This window comes from Triticum dicoccoides, chromosome 5B (assembly GCF_002162155.2).
Source record: "Triticum dicoccoides isolate Atlit2015 ecotype Zavitan chromosome 5B, WEW_v2.0, whole genome shotgun sequence".
NCBI classification, from domain to species: Eukaryota; Viridiplantae; Streptophyta; class Magnoliopsida; order Poales; family Poaceae; genus Triticum; species Triticum dicoccoides.
This window is the reverse complement of record NC_041389.1, coordinates 701577613-701586108: the sequence shown is the minus strand read 5'-3', so window position 1 is coordinate 701586108 and position 8496 is coordinate 701577613. Positions and strand designations below refer to the sequence as shown.

The 8496-nt window shown below is 40.6% G+C and overlaps 1 non-coding gene and 1 pseudogene across 1 annotated transcript; both read right to left on the bottom strand.

The window, feature by feature from the left end:
• Positions 1–2061: 2061 nt before the first annotated feature.
• On the bottom strand, positions 2062–2134 carry TRNAR-CCU. Its single transcript has one exon. It is a non-coding gene; the product is annotated as a tRNA-Arg (tRNA).
• A 2269-nt stretch (positions 2135–4403) lies between these two features.
• LOC119306736 lies at positions 4404–5271 on the bottom strand (annotated as a pseudogene).
• Between the last annotated feature and the right edge of the window lie 3225 nt (positions 5272–8496).

Genomic DNA, 8496 nt, shown 5'->3' with positions numbered 1-8496 from the left:
GGCAGCCCGAGACTCTTCTGGCCCAACTCTTTCAATCCAGGGGCTTCTTTTGGTCCATAAGAAATCATCAAAAATTGGCACGTCAATTGGACTCTGTTTGGTATTCCTTTTCTGTAAAACTCAAAAATAAGGAGAAAACAGAAACTGGCACTGGGCTCTAGGTTTATAGATTAGTCCCAAAAATCATATAAAATAGCATATAAATGCATATAAAACATCCTAGATGGATAATATAATAGCATGAAACAATCAAAAATTATAGATACGTTGGAGACGTATCAAGCATCCCCAAGATTAATTCCTGCTCGTCCTCGAGTAGGTAAATGATAAAAAATAGAATTTTTTATGTGGAATGCTACCTAACATATTTATCAATGTAATCTCTCTTTATGTGGCAAGAATGTTCAGATCCGAAAGATTCAAGACAAAAGTTTAATATTGACATAAAAATAATAATACTTCAAGCATACTAACAAAGTTATTATGTCTTCTCAAAATAACATGGCCAAAAAAAGTTATCCCTACAAAATCATATAGTCTGGCTATGCTCTATCTTCATCACATAAAATATTTAAATCATGCACAACCCCGGTTTCAGCCAAGCAATTATTTCATACTTTAGTATTCTCAAACTTTTTTAATCTTCATGCAATACATGGCGTGCTCTCACGCTAAAAAACTGAACTTTGCAGGAGCCCTCGAAGGGATACCCTTTGATTAGGAGCCCCTTATTTTTATTTGTTTTTTGTTTTTCTTCTTTCGCTACTTTGTTTTTGTTTCTTTTTCTATATTTTAAATTTTAAAAAAAATTCAGGAACCCCAAATCCAACAATAAATGCTCTAAATTTAAGAAAAAGCACGATTCTATAATTTTTCACATATTATAAATGGCTCATAAATTTTAATTTTATTTTTTTAAATATGTTCTGAAATTCATAAAATATTTTCCCTTTCGTAAAATGTTCGAAATTCCTAATTTTTTCACAAATTTCGGAAAAAGTTATTCAATTAGAAAAATGTTTACAAATACAAAAGATGGTCATGAATTTAAAAGATTTTCTTACATTTTAAAAAATCTGTAATTTGAAAATCATTGTCGTTTTCCAAAGAAGTTCATGAATTTTAAAAATATCCACTTATTTCTGAAAGTATTGTGTGATTTTAAAGAATGTTGACCAATTTGGAAAAGTGCACGCGCTTGATAATGGCTTTGATTAAAAATACATAAAAGTGAAAGCATAAAAGGGAAAAGGAAATGCAATAAAAATATAATAAAAAGGAGAAACCGGATTCAGGGAAGGTTTTAGAACCTTCTGAAACAGCCGGTGTGGGCTGGCCGACTGAGAGGAGGAGCGCACGACAAGGTATATGGTAGGTCGCTGGATAGCGAACTACGCGTAAAATAGGAAAGGGCCCGATTGCATGAAGGTTTGCCCGGCTCCGACGAGGGAGGGTTGAAGACGGTGGCTCGCTCCAGTGCTAGTAGTCGTCGCTAGATGGTCTACGGATCTGGATGCATTTTTTTATTTCTGATGTTCTTTGCACTACCTTTTTTTTGACAGAAAAACTGTAAGGGAACCCCTAAAGTATAATTGGTCCAATAAACTCAAATTGCAAGTATCATGCCTTGAAGCTGGGTGGATGGGAAGGCGTCAGCCCCTTCCCACCACTTAGGCTATACCTTAGTCTGCCTTGACAGTGGATGAATTGATCGAAAGTTTTCTGGCAAAAAAGAAAAGTTAGTGTCCGCCAAATTATAGACAAGCTAGAATGTGCAAAGTCAGTCAATTAGCACTCAAAGAGTATAGGAAATCCAATAATTCATTAATTTCTAGGGAGAAGGCTGACGCCCAGCTTTGTTGGAATGCTTTGGGAGAAGACAATCAGCTAAAAAGAATTGAAACCAGGTAATTAGCTTTAAACAGTATAGCAAATCAAACAATTCACTAATTTGTAGAGAAGAAGGCTTACGCCCAGCTTTGTCAGCAGACAATCATCATCAGCTAAATAGAGATGAAGCCAGGTAATTAGATTTGATACAGTACAGCTAAAATAAAAACACGCGCCAGGTAGGGGTCGAACTTACGACCTTCCGCTTAGGAAACGGACGCTCTATCCACTGAGCTACAGGCGCTGATGTGTTCCCATTTCAAATTTACTGTTGACTAGATTAAGTTTCTTTTTTGCAAAGACTGATCTTCACTACTTCTAATCTTTTTAAAATGTATGCCTCGACATCTTTAAAATTATTGTAGCCATTAGATTTGCTAGTTTGATCCACTAGCAGCCGTCCAATCATAAGAATTCTCTAACATGCAACATGCACTAACGTTCTATGTAGGTTCTAAATCACATTGCATTAAATCAAGACATGCACTACAACCCACAACATACTATTCCTTGTCATGCAACCATGCCACACCAGCATGCCATGCATGTAAGTTATAATTCACTTTTTTGCATTAGCTTATCTATCTTACGTTGTCAAATCATCTGTCCGTGTTCATCCGCAAAAAAAAATCATCTGTCCGTGCATGCCAGTAATCGATTAATTTTTTTTACTTTTGTGTTCATATAGACACTGTATATGCGTCGAGTGCTTCGAGCACACCTATATAGTTGATCGTTACGTTTTCTTAAGCGCCACTCTTTTCCTCTATTGCTAAATAACTATAACCCATCAGTTTGAAAGTAAAGAAATAACTATGAGCCACTTCCTACTTTTTCTACCTGTACAACAATGCTACATCAACAAGTCATGCATCTAAGTTATAAGTTACACCTTTTGCGTTAATAGTCCGTTCATGCATGTAAGTCATCAGTTACTTTTATTTGCACTAAGTTTTGTACTCTCATGGACAAGGTATATATGTGTTGGATGGTTGGAGCATATGTATATAGTTGATTCTTCACTGTTTTTAGAATTAGCACTCTTCTAGCTGCAACCTAATTTTCTCTCTTTTATATCATTTTGTTATATGCTTCATATTTTTTAATGATTCTAAAGTGTAAATCAAGAATATTCTTAAATTTATTTTTATTTATTTCAATTGTTTATGTAGCACCTAATTACTCATTGATTTTAATAAGATTACTGCAGCAACGTGCGGGGTATCTTCTAGTTCCACAAAAGTTGAACACCCTTTTTGTTTCTTTGAAATTAATTTTGGACTAGTAAAACTAAGAGAATATGGATTATCACAAGGAATGAGACGTTTGAGAAGCTTCGGACGATCGATCTGAACGTTGTTCAACATGCTAGCGTATCGGGCGACGGTGTACCACATTCCAAGCGTCAACGCCGCCACCCACCTCAATGTCTTCTTCGGCAGGAGGAACTTCACCACCGTCTTCGGTGCGTACGTCTGCAACAACTACATCAGACGTTGCACAACCATCGCCGTTGCCACCATGTCCTCCTTCACCGGCATATTTATCCACACCCTCTCCGTCGCCTTCCATTTCCTCCATCCTCGGCGTGCAACACGTCCAATGGGCATCAGTGTGAGGGCCCTACCAGCTCCCAGCTTGCCACACTCCTTGTGTCCTTCTCTTCTTGGTCGTAGGCGCTTGTGGCATTCGGTCGTGCAACCTGGCCTTCGGGGCCAACCAGTTCACCTTGCGCACCATTGCCGATCGTCGCGACATCGCCAACTTCTTCAACCGGTACAACTCACCTTCACCATCGCCATGATGCTCTCGGACGCCAGCATCACCTGCCACCAGAGCAACCTTCCACTTATTGGTACTTTTTAATTACTACCTTTGCTTCAGGGTTATGTCAATACATTCTTTCTTCTTCTTCTTTTTGCGCGCGGGGGGCTTTTGCAATAGAGAAGAATAGTGGAAATGTACAATATTTGAGAGGTGAGGAGGAAATTGTAATTAAATAAATCGGACTAAATGGAAAAGATGAGAAATTATATAAGACTTTTTTCAGTAATGAAGAATTTTTGTATCAAGATGTATTTCGTCAAGCCAAATTGAAGTCTGTTGGCAGTAGGTGTAATTTTCATCGTATATATTTTGCTGCCTAAACTATACAGCTCTACTTGTTTACCCTATTAGCGGCATCGATAACTTATCATGAGAATTTTATATAGACAGGTAAAACAGAACTTAAATTTAACCATGGAAGCAAAACTTAGATGTGAAACGGGGGAGAGAAAACGACGCAGCAAAGCGCACACGTCCACTTCTAGTATATATTGTTCCAGATAGAGGAGACATAGAGGGAGTCGTGGATTACAGAGTTTACAATTCAAATCTACATCCACTCGATGTGCGACGAACTGAGCAATCAAAATGGGATAATGAGTATGCGTCTGGACAGCTCCATGCATGTCCGCTCTGAATGAAGCGAACTGATAATCGGAATAAAAATTGTACAATGTTTATACTAGCTAGTAGTCAAACTGTTGCCAGGTGGAGAACGTCTGTCCGAACAACCACCAGGCTGGCACGACGTCCTGGAACACCTTGTACTGGCCTCCGGAGGAGGTGATGGCGAAGCTAAGCGCTTGTCCTTTCAGCCCCGCTAGGCACTACCAGTTAGCGCCCCAATTCTGGGACATGGGGATCCACGCCGTGTTGGTCCCCTTGACTGACATGCTCTTGACCGACCCGCTTCCGGCCATGTTAGTCACCAGCACGAGCTCAAAGTAGTTGAAGCCGTTAATGGTGAAGCGCAGGCCGCCCTGCCTCTGGCACGCGACCTGCTGGTAAAGGACGGGGACGATGCCGGCGCGGTAGATGGCGAGGTTCTCCCAGGCGGGCTGGGACATGTCGAAGTGGACACGTGGAGGGTTGCACCAGCCTCCGTTGTCGCTGGGAGAGCCCAGTTGGGAGGGCAGAAGTTGGTGGCGGAGACGGTGATGGACGTGCCGGGCTTGCACATGTTCGACTTGCTGGTGTCACAGGTGATGAGGTAACACTGCCCGCACGACAAGCCATTGTTGAAGAGCGCCGTGCTCAGCGCCGCATTGTTGATCCCGTACCCCGCGTTGTACAGGTTCTCGTACCCACATGCGCCACCTGCACATTGCACATGCAAAACCGTACAGTCAGACATGCACGCACGCATGATAAGTAATATTTGGCAAATTGATGGTGCCGGGGTTAGCTAGCTTACCCATTGTGTCCGAGCCGTCGGCGCCGCCGTAGAAGGTGGCATGGGCCGGGAGCCAGTAGCCGAACTTGGCGGGCACGAAGGAGAACGCGAGAACCACCGCGAACAGCTGCAGGAAGCGCATCCCGGCCACCATCTTTCTGCTGAGAGTCCCAGAAAGAAACAGGGAGTGATCAGATAGTTGAGCTTCCCTCGCAGTTAGCTTGCTTGCTAGATATTGTGGCGATCGAGTAGTTTTGGAGGTGAGGAATGATTGTGACAATGGTGGTGCTTAAATAGGAATCTAGCTAGCTAGCTTATGAATGAGGTGAGGAATGATGGAGAAGAATGATTGTAATGTTAACTTATGAGATCACGGTTCCAACGGTCGTATAGGTGCACATGCCTGCAACCTCCAAAGATCGACCGAGCTCTACTATACTACCTCGTCTCTTAATTAAATACATTCAAATGATAGGTTAACTGAACAACCGATTTGACATTCTTCCAATTGTTCCTTCGTTAGTGCTGGATGATAGGTTAACTGATGATTCACCTCTTTGATAGCTGAGCATCGATAAGTTAGATTACAACGTAAGAAGCATGATAAGGACACCAATCACTCCTAAAAAAATGATAAGGACACCAAGGCATCGAATGTGTACGCAAGTACACGCTAGTTTCTTAATCGTCGTCAACTGAATCAGCCATGTGATCAATGTCAATCATACAGGTATACGGCCGCTATGTCCACAACACAATTTTTGAGGCCAAAGTCTTCAGCGTTTTCTTTATGAATAACGTAATCAGGAATCTTTATTCACTGATTGATTCAACCCTTTGATCTCTCCCATTATTAGTATCCCATCCTTGTAAAATCACTGAAATCGTCGATGAAATCTGGTGCGCAAACCCATGGAAAGATTCTTTAAGCAAGAGAGTGGCCCGATCTTCACATCGTAGGATCAAATCAGGAAGTATAACTAGCTGCAAGAAGCTAGGATAACTATCTTTTACCTGTCAAGGTTGGATACGACCCGTAGGTTGGGGAAGGCTGAGCAAAGTTGCAAGTACTCCAACCCGCAGTCCGAACAATCACGGAATCCCAAACCGGGACTAACCAACACAAAATAGCCAGAACTGTAGAGCAGGAATTAGCGGATACCAGAGGCTCATTCTCCCGAATCCGGATAAACTCTCAAATATAGTAAGGATCTCCCGGATCTCTAGCAATCTTGCTCCATAAAAGCTTGTGGCCAGGAGGCTTGACAAAATGCCCCTAAAAGATGATGGTGATGGGGTTTTCTATAACCTAGGACAACCCCCCTTTGATAGGTGTGAAAAGAGTCCAAAAAGTAACAACTTTGCATGGTTTTCTTGGGAGAATAAGCAGTCAATTTGGAGAGTTACCGTAAAATTTCTCAGATTCTTGCCCAACATTGACAGCCTGGACACCTTCTAGCAAAATGGTCATAACTTCCGATACACAACTCCAAATGAGGCAAAAAAAAGGGTGGGAAAGTAAATTTGAAGTAGCCACTAGGACTCAAACCACCAAACATGAGCTAGCTAGCAGACCATGGTAGCCACCTAACTGAATGAAATTTGATGTAAACAATGGATAACAAGGCTTTATGTATTGTAAGCCCTAAACTTGTGGGGTTTAAATGTGCTGCAATCAGTATGGCCCATTTGCATTTGTTAGTTTTTTTCTTGAAATTTAAGAACACATGTAAATTTTAATCACAACAATCAAAATAAAGTTCAAATGTTCGTGTGTTATAAATATATACCTACAAATAAGAGAATATACTTAAAAAATATTCATGTAATTTTTAAGAAAATTACATATTATTTTACAATTATTAATGTAACTGTATTAATTAATTTTAAAATGTTTTCCTAATTGAAAATATCACAAATATTTAATAAAAATTAGAATATCTATATTTTTAATAAGAAAACGTTTCGATTATTGTACACACATTTTTATAATTCATAAGTATGTTATTTAGAATATTTGTATAATTAAAATATTCATACTTTCAAATTCAGTTTTTTAAGAATACTCACTTGTGGATTTTATTTATATTAAACAAAATTATGAACAAAAATATTTAGTAAATATTTATGAATATTAACTTGTGGATAATTTTTAGTCATCGGCTATATTCATAATTTTCATATGTGCATAATTTTCAGTGGCTGCGTATATTCATAATTTCATATAATTGAAATATAGACCACGAGTCTATAATGTTTTATATTTACTAAACATTTTAAATATACTGTACAGTTGCATACTCAAAATGTTTGTATTTACTAAACATTCCAATACACATATGGTTTATATAAAAAATATAAGTAAAAATGAATATTTTTTTAAATCACATGAATAATTTGTATGTAAGTTTTTTTATTGTATGTATATTATTGATAATACACAAATATTCGAACCTAACTTTATACAGTGATTATAATTTACATATTTTAGAAATTTCTACAAAAGGGCAAAACAAACATTTATAAAATGGGCTGCACTGATTGCAACCCAATTATGCTGCATGAGTGTGTCCGTTTACAAATGAGTTTGTGGCGGCCATTTAAACGGCAGCTCCGTGCCCCTACAATACCATTCTTTGAAATACCATTCCAAACCATCTCAAGCACGATGTCACGAGCGGAAGAAACCCACACTCACCGACCATGTCCCCATGAGGGTCACTATGCAGCGCGTCGCCGACACTGAGTCCGTTGGAACGTACATGGGTTTTCACCTTCGATGCTGGTGAGGGGAGCTAGAGCGAAGGTGGCGTCCCAAGAGGGGCATGACAAATGAGCATCGCCGCCGAGGTGCAAAGCTTTCACTTGCCACCTTCCCCACCTCAGCGAGGGACTCAAGCCACCAGGCCCACCGTGACGGGGGACCCACCATGACCCATAGGAGAAATCTAGCCAGCTAACCAGCGGCGGTGAGAAAGGGAGGGGATGGGTGGCCCCTTGTCGCGGTGGGGCGCGGTCACCACCAGTGTGGCCGCCCAGAGACCAACGCTTGGGCTGGGCATGTTCCCTTTTGCCAAAATAACACCCCGGTCTGATCCACCAACTTCGAAACAACGCGTAAATTGGAAGATGGATCGCAGACCATCAGATCCGACTCAAGATCGTTTTCTTCCATCGATGTTAATCACTACACTATCAAACAAATAAACAAACATGAATATTATGTTGCGTAATAATGCTGTAATAGTGGTGGTGCGCGTGTGTGTGCATTTGACAGGGGCGAGCATGCCAGCCTAAGAGCATCTACAGCCAGACCTCTCGAAGCCGCCTTATACGCCCGGGCGGGCTGCCCGGTCACTGCCTGGCCAGGTTTTTTCGACTCAGAC